A 7,799-nucleotide genomic window follows, 5' to 3' on the forward strand; every position below is an offset into this window, starting at 1 on the left:
TGCGTGCTTTGTAGAGACCAAGTCTTCAACAGCATAGTTGAAAGCAGGGGTAAGTGATTAGTATCAGTTAGCATACAGCAAACACTTAAAATGCAAAATTATTGGCACTCCCATTCATCTTGCAAACCTGAGTTACCACTTTCACAGCCACGTGAAGTATCTAAGTCCTTCAAATCCTCGATCTAGTTGCAGCAGTGTTTGGATTTTACCTGTTACAACCTGCAAATACACCTTTTGGTGCTGGGCTTTCCTTTTGCTTCATGTTTAAGCAGAGTGTAACTGGAAAGACTGCTGAAGATCTGGCAGTAAGCGTTCAGTGAGTCTTCTCAAATCACTGTGTGGCTGGGTTGTCAGGGATCCTTTGTGGCCCAGGCTGCTCGCCACATTCTGGCTACGTTTATATCACATCATGATCGTCAGAGGTTATTTTCAAGAGAAAAATCCGTGAAGGTGGTGGAGGCACTAAAATAAGTGCATCAATAAGCACTTCTGAAGATTTATGAAGGCATATTTTGCACAAGGGAGAAATGTCTTCAGATATAAGGAAAGACCACCTCACAGGTAATGGTCTAATGTACAAGCTACCCCTACACACCAAATGCTAATTAGCCTCCCTCATCAGTGCACAGCAACTCAGGTCTGGTTCTGTGTCCTTAGATGCTTCTGTCTAAATAAACAAAAACCCATCCAGACATCACCAAAAGCATCACCTCCCAGAAGCTCCTGGTCACCAAGAATGCTGGCAAAGTCTCTCCTGAACCATTTTGTGGGTACAACAGCCTGTGAACATTTCCCCTTTTTGCAGGAACAGGAAAGGGAAGCAGAGAGATTAGCCTAAGGAACTGTACTAATTCAAGCACAGAACAAGGGATGACGTTCCAGGCAGTTGAATGTTTCTGTGATGACTGAAACATCTGACTACTCAAGCTCAAGTGCCTTATTCACTCTGATAGTGTGTTTAGCCTTGCTCAGACATACACCAGTTGCGAGATTGGGATTTTTTCTTAGTAAGAGTCTCTCTCTCTCCTGCTCAGATAGAAACCAAAGCAAGGACTCGCACATGCCCCCAATCTCCGTGCTGCACAGGAGATGGCATCCAGCAGTAACTGCCACGTGCAGGTACACCTCAACACCGATGTGGTTGCAACCAACCTGTTAGAAATGACTCGTACCACTGACAGACTGAGACACTCAGAAGATCACGAGGCTGCAAAAGCCCAGAGCTAAGACACTGATATATTCTATTTTTCTGCAACACAAAAACTTGGCCCTGTAGTCTAAGGGAGAAGAATGCTACAGGAGACCCAGCAGTCCCATTATACCTCTAAGGAGCAGACATCTCTTCAAACAGCTGTTAATCTCTGGACTGCGTCACTCCTCCAAGTCACACCCACTTGCTAGAGTAGGGCCTGGATGGCACAAGGATGCTGTGTTTTAGTCGATGGAACGAATCAAGTGCAGCAAGTTGGAGACCTAACTTCAGAGGAAAACAATAAGGCAATAAAAGAGAGACTTTTATACTGAGGTCATAAGAGCAAAGAGTCACAAGAAACTTAAGTCATCAAGCCCACTCCCTTGGGTGCAGCGTGGGCCAGCTCAGTCTACCGAGTGGATTCATCAGCATTCCCACCACTTCCTTAGCTTTTCCATCAGTATTTGACTTACCTCCCTCCGAAAAACAGCATCTCCATCAATCTCTTGCACAGCTTTTCCTCTTAAAGAGAGAGGATGCTTCTCAATTCACTCATTCAACTAATCTCTCCAAAGGCACAGACCAAGCCTTAGCGTTTGCTCTGTCAAGAATCCAGTAGGGACTGAACTAAGAATAGCACCTAAGGTGAAGGACAGAGCTTGCTAGCAGGATTAGCTGGTGCAATTACAGGTAGCAAATCCCTGCTTCTCAAAGGCTTTATCGTTAAGCAGCAAGAGAAATACCTCTTTTCTTGGTGAGGTGCTGTGGGTTTTTTTTTTTGTTTGCTTCTCAAGACACCAAGGCTGAGAGAGCACAGAGCAGCTGAAGGCTGCATGACTGCAGCTTGGTGTGCTTCTGCTTCCCTCTGCTGGGAGGCAGGCAGGCAGCAGACCCAGAGAGGGGACACCTTGTCCTGGCATCCTCTCCTCCTCGAACCTGAAGCCTTGGTGGAGAGACTTCTCCACCGAGGGCCTCTGCAGGCACACAAGGTCACAAGGCTGCAGCAGTACCGATGGAAGAATGTCCTCTAGATGCAGCTAGGAGAAGCTCATCACATTTCTCCCACTAATTCACAGATGGAGACAAAAGGTCCTTTTGGTCAACCGCTTAATGAAACCTGGGCTTTTTGCCATCTGCTCCCCCCCTCCCTCCAAAGCCCAGACTGCAGGTATCTTTATTTTATTGCATGCTTCACATCTGCGGAACCAGTAGGGTTTTCAGCAGGAAAAGAGGTCAGGTTCAGTTGTGCCACATGCCGATGCGCTCAGGGAGGGAAGCCGGTGCAGCAGCAGGCAAACACACCTTTGCACCTAAGGATCAGTGCCAGAACCCTGACAGCAGTCAGTTAGCCTGGCCATGCTTCCTCTACCACTGCTGCAAGCTCTCAATTCCTCTTGGAATGACTACCATGGAAAGAAATACTTCCTAATCCATCCTTCTCCAAACTTACTGACCATTCTCACCTAGGTAAAAGCAGCTTTGAACCCATTGAGGTGGCAACTGCATAGAGCAGTCATCAAGAACAGAACTGCAGCAATTCAAAGCGGTGGAAAACACGGATGCACAGGGCTCTCGTCTCTCCTGCCTGTTAATGCTGCACTTTAGGACACATAAGAAAACAGCAAAAATAAAAAAGGCCACCTATAAATCAATCTCTCCAGGCATACAAATGCCAGTTCCACATCCAATGGTCAAGAGACTGGTTTTAGATTTTCTGCCAAACAGCTAAACACACCAATAACACCATCAAAAGGACTTGGAGATAAGAGCTTTGTTACTAGAAACATCACCACGTGTAAATCTGAGTCAGTTTCTTAAACTAGAGTCTGAAACTAAATATCAGGTAAATATTAATATGATGAATGCTACCTACCAACAGAAGTACACTCATCGTATGCTGTATTCAATTTGTGCGTTTTACAGGAATGGTCAGAAACGGTTTAACACTGCAAGATGTTTGGCTTTTTTCTTTACACACCTGAGGTCCCCTGCAAACCCTGCTTCTCCAATTCTAGGTTCTCAGTTCGGTAGCACCACAAGAAACTGCATATAAGGTGATCTAAGCAAGCGTCCAGTCTCCTCTACTTCAATATTATGACTGTAGTTAGGCTAACAGGTTAACTTTGAGAGAAAATTTAAAAGCCTTACCACACCTGTTTGCAACACCTTCCAGAGCAAAGCAGCCAAACTCTGCTTGGCTCGCAGGCTGTGCTGCCACGAGATCCAGCTCAGCAGCAGCATCGCAGGACACCCCCTTCACGAGCTCTCCTCCAAGTCCCCTGCAGTCTGAGGCCAGCAGCCCTGCAGGTGGCCCATAGACCAGTCGAGTCCTCTTCCACTCTTGGGCCTCCTCTTTGGGTGCAATTCTCCTAAGGGAGGCAGAACCGATCATCCCACAGCCTGCAGTCTTCCGCTGCAGCAACAGTGTTTTCGTTGGGGTCCAAAAAAGGCTGTTTCCAGATGAAGAGCTTTAATCCCTAGGAGGTAGAACACACAAACTGCATTCTATCATTCTATGAGCCGCACTTTATCTTACTGTTTCCCTCAGCATACAGTCCAGATACCTTGCGCATGCTGCAACGACAGTAACCCAAGGATCACCTGCACTGCAGCAGCAATTCTCTATTTCTTTGGTGTACACTTCCTTTCCACCAACACCGTTGCCACATAACATGCTGCATCTGTCATTTTACTCCCCAGAACACGGTAGCATCCTGGCTGAGGCAACTGCAGAGCAGATGCTGCAGTGGTGGCTTCTCACCCAAGTTCAATTTGCCTACCGGAGCCGCTTCCTCATCATGACCGTTACCTGCATCGTTCCAACAAGCCCCTAGGGACATGCCTACACGCAGTAGCATCTCTCGTTGCAATTGAAGGACGTCCAGGGAAAGGACACTGCATTCTACTCGCAGACATAATGCAATGGGCTTGGCCAACTCAACTGCTTAATGACTGGGAGGGGGATGAAGCAGAGCACAGGACTTGGCTGTCACAGTGCTTGCAGCAGCATCTTTCGGTTGCATGCCATCCGTTGTTCATTCCTTCCCCCCCGCCTTTTCTCTGCAATGTCCTTCTTTGCTGAAGAGTTTTCAGACAGGGCTTTTGCTGCAGTGCATCAAAGAGCGGGTGACTTGCCAGCAAACCACAAAGTGCTCCCTCCTCTTCACTTCTCCCCCTTCTACTCCAGCTGATACTCAGTAATCAGACACTCAATATCTATAGGACTGAGCCTTCAAGCAGGAGCAGGTCTTATTTGCACCACCCTTCCTTTGAGCTCCTCCAGATGTATACAAGGAGGATCCTGCTCCGTTTTACCCTCTGTGTGCCATGACCACTTTTATACAGCTCTGCAGAGCACTTTTCCACCCTGGGGCACATTGATTTTGCCAGCTCTATGGCCAAGGCAGCCTCGGATCTAGGAATATTTCCAAGGTCTGTGTCCTCAGGGCTGCAACCCACTGCTTTAACATGCATGGTTTCCCACAGTCCAGGTCCATTCCAAGATTGGCTTCGAGGACCAGTTTCCTCCTGCCCTCCAGTTCAAGGATACTTGCTCCAGGCCCCCCTTTGCCTAGAGGGGTTCAAATGTTGTTCTCAGAAGCACCCCAAGCACGCTCAAACCCTTGACAAACTGTCAAGGTTGCATGTTCTGCTACTGACAGTGCTCCTGCATCGACACAACGATGCCTTCTGTCAAAGAATTATGTTCTTTAAAGTACACCCTGGTATCCCCTGGGAGAAGGTTTGCATGGAGCAGCATTTCAGAGCCTAGGAGCTCCACATTACCCAGAACATAGCACCTTAGGGATAACCTCAACCAGCATTTCTCTCCCCAGTTTGACAGTGACCTTCGAAGTTGAAAATGGCTCTCCCCATAATTCTACTTTATTTAATAAAATCATACATTATCAGCCAACTCTCCACCTCCTCTGAACGACAGAGCTGACAAAGGACTTATGACTGCTGCTAAATTACAATCCACTGGTATTTTAAACCTGAAAATTTCACCAACAATTCGAGGTCAACAGCTACTTCAAGGCCATTTCCATGCTTTTAGTGAATATAACAGGCTTTTGTCTGCGAGCTTTCTGGGACAAGGACTTTATTTTGTTTTCATAGGAGTCAATACAACTTCAACTGCCAAACCAAGTGAAGGGCATCTTCGATAAAGAACAGAATTAAGTGAAGATGAGCTTAAGACAAGAGCAGAGTGCTTTCTATTTGTCACAAGGAAGCTTTTAAAGCGAGGTAGGCTTTGCCCTCTGTTTATAGAAGTACAGTTATTTGCAGCAGAACACTGATGCAAATTAAAATCCATTTAGGTTTGCCAAATTTTAGTTCTTCCTCACTCAGCAGTAGGCCCTCTGCCTTCTCAAAAGATCAGTTGTCTGTAAAGGAGGGGAAAGGCACAAGAAGGGTCACCGAATGGCAACCCTGCTGCAGCTTAGCTCTCCCCACATAATTAGAAATTGCAAAGGCCAAGCTGTAAAAAATTACATCTTAAGGACATTTACGTCCAGGCAGAGGTAGGAGAGAACACATTTAAGATTCCTGGCACATGGGAATTCTTGTGTTGGTGTGTCAGACAGGGTGGGCAGAAAGCAATTTGCAGCAGCTGGTAAGGCTTTTAATACCTTGGTACATCACAGAACTGAGACAGCCAACAATTCCCCCCACCCCTCGCACTCCTGATCGCTCCGGATTCTGCAGTGAGAGAGCTAATGGGAAGAATCTGCAGAGGTTTTGCAAGAAGCAGCCTCACTCCCTTGCCCTAGTCCAAATGTTTCAGGTCTGTGGGATAACAGGCACCTTCCCTGGAGGGGTTTAAGGCACGGATGGACAAGGTGCTGAGGGTCATGGTTTAGTGTTTGATAGGAATGGTTGGACTCGATGATCCGGTGGGTCTTTTCCAACCTGGTGATCCTATGATTCTATTAAATGCTTGACAGTGGGAAAGGAACACATCTTCCAGGCAATACCAATGAGCCCCCAACTGGGGTCAAGTGGCATATATTAAAATTCCTTTTTCTATAAGAGACCCTTCCTCACATTGCTTTTATATTTCTGCACTCAAAGCCAAACATCCTGGAAGAAAGAAATACACAACATACGAGTTTGCTGCAGTGCTAGGTAATACCCCCAGTGTATGTTGGTCGTGAAACAAAGAGAGGGGAAAGAAACACATATTAGCTACATCCCCACAGCCTAGCACACAACCTGCTCCTGTACTATGCTGCATTTGCCTTAGCAGCACCCAAGGCAAGAGTTAAAACAAACTATAGACACATCCAAATATCTAAAGGATACGTGCCTTTTGCAGTGGGCACCAGGCACAGAATCCATGACCTTCTCCAAAAATACACACTGTCATTTGACCCCCATCTTGCTTAACCGTTTCTATACCAGCCACTGGAAACTGATAAGGAAAAGGCAATAGCAACAAGCAAACCACCCTTTAAATCCCACCCACGAAGCAGAGTCACCTGGGGCTCTGCTAGTAGTGCTGGCTGTAGCCATCAAGAATTTGGTACCTCATGTCTCTGCAAGCTCTTGAGCCCCAAAGCAGGTGCTTAGGAATAAGCCTCCTCACATTTTATAAAGCTAGTATTTCAAGCCACCTTACTCTTATAAAAAAAAAAAAAAAAGACTCTAGCAGGAGCAAATACTCCAGGCAGCTCAGAATGCTAAATTCACTCTAGAATCAATACAGCAGCCAGAAAGAGAGCAGCGTTCTCCAGATCAGGCTGGCATTAAAGGAAGAAATCAGCTGAAATATGGTCTTTCACCACACGCAAAGCCTAGATTTCCAAGGCGCTGAATCCATGCACACTGGTTTCTGTCATATCACACTATCCAAACGTCTAAATATCTGAATACAACACTATCCGAATATCAGCATAGCACAGAAGTTAAAGGTGGCACTGAAGGCCCTGTGAACTCCAGCTACAGTTTAATATGCACTGAGGATGCCTTGCCACGTGCACAAAGCAAGAGGTGCTAGGGCAGCATAGGATGCAAGAGAACAGACAGCATGAAGTATATTTTCCCTCTCCCAACCCTCATACTCCAGTGTTACTTGGTCTTTTGCAACTTCTCCTCCCACTGCTCAGCACTGAAGGGTTCTTCACCTTCAAGTTCCATGTTAGCATGAAATCAGTTATACTTCACCTGAACAGATTATCACTCTGACACTTCAGGACAGGGACTGCTATTTGGAATGCACAAGCCTTGGATGTGGCTCATTTTCATCCTCTATAATCATTCTTATTTTCTCTATCTGCCAGGTTTTCAAGAAGACAGAGAGAACCCCTTCAAGAGGTTCTCATGTCCACTTATAGAAAGCGGAACTCCAGAGAAGGTGGCTGCAGTTCCCATACTTCTATCACCTTTGGTGAAGTTCATTCTATTTTAAAGCAGTCATTTTTCCTTAGGGCAGAGGCCAAAATGCTTCTATGCCGATTACCCTTCCACCCTGTCACACTCATGATCCCTTTGGTGATTTACATCAAGCCTACTTGCTCGGTTTCTTTTGTTTCATTCCTACTCTGCCAATTAAAATGGTCCTTCATAAACATCACAAACTTATGCATAAGTACTTTGCAAATGA

This window comes from Phaenicophaeus curvirostris, chromosome 22, assembly GCF_032191515.1.
Source record: "Phaenicophaeus curvirostris isolate KB17595 chromosome 22, BPBGC_Pcur_1.0, whole genome shotgun sequence".
NCBI classification, from domain to species: Eukaryota; Metazoa; Chordata; class Aves; order Cuculiformes; family Cuculidae; genus Phaenicophaeus; species Phaenicophaeus curvirostris.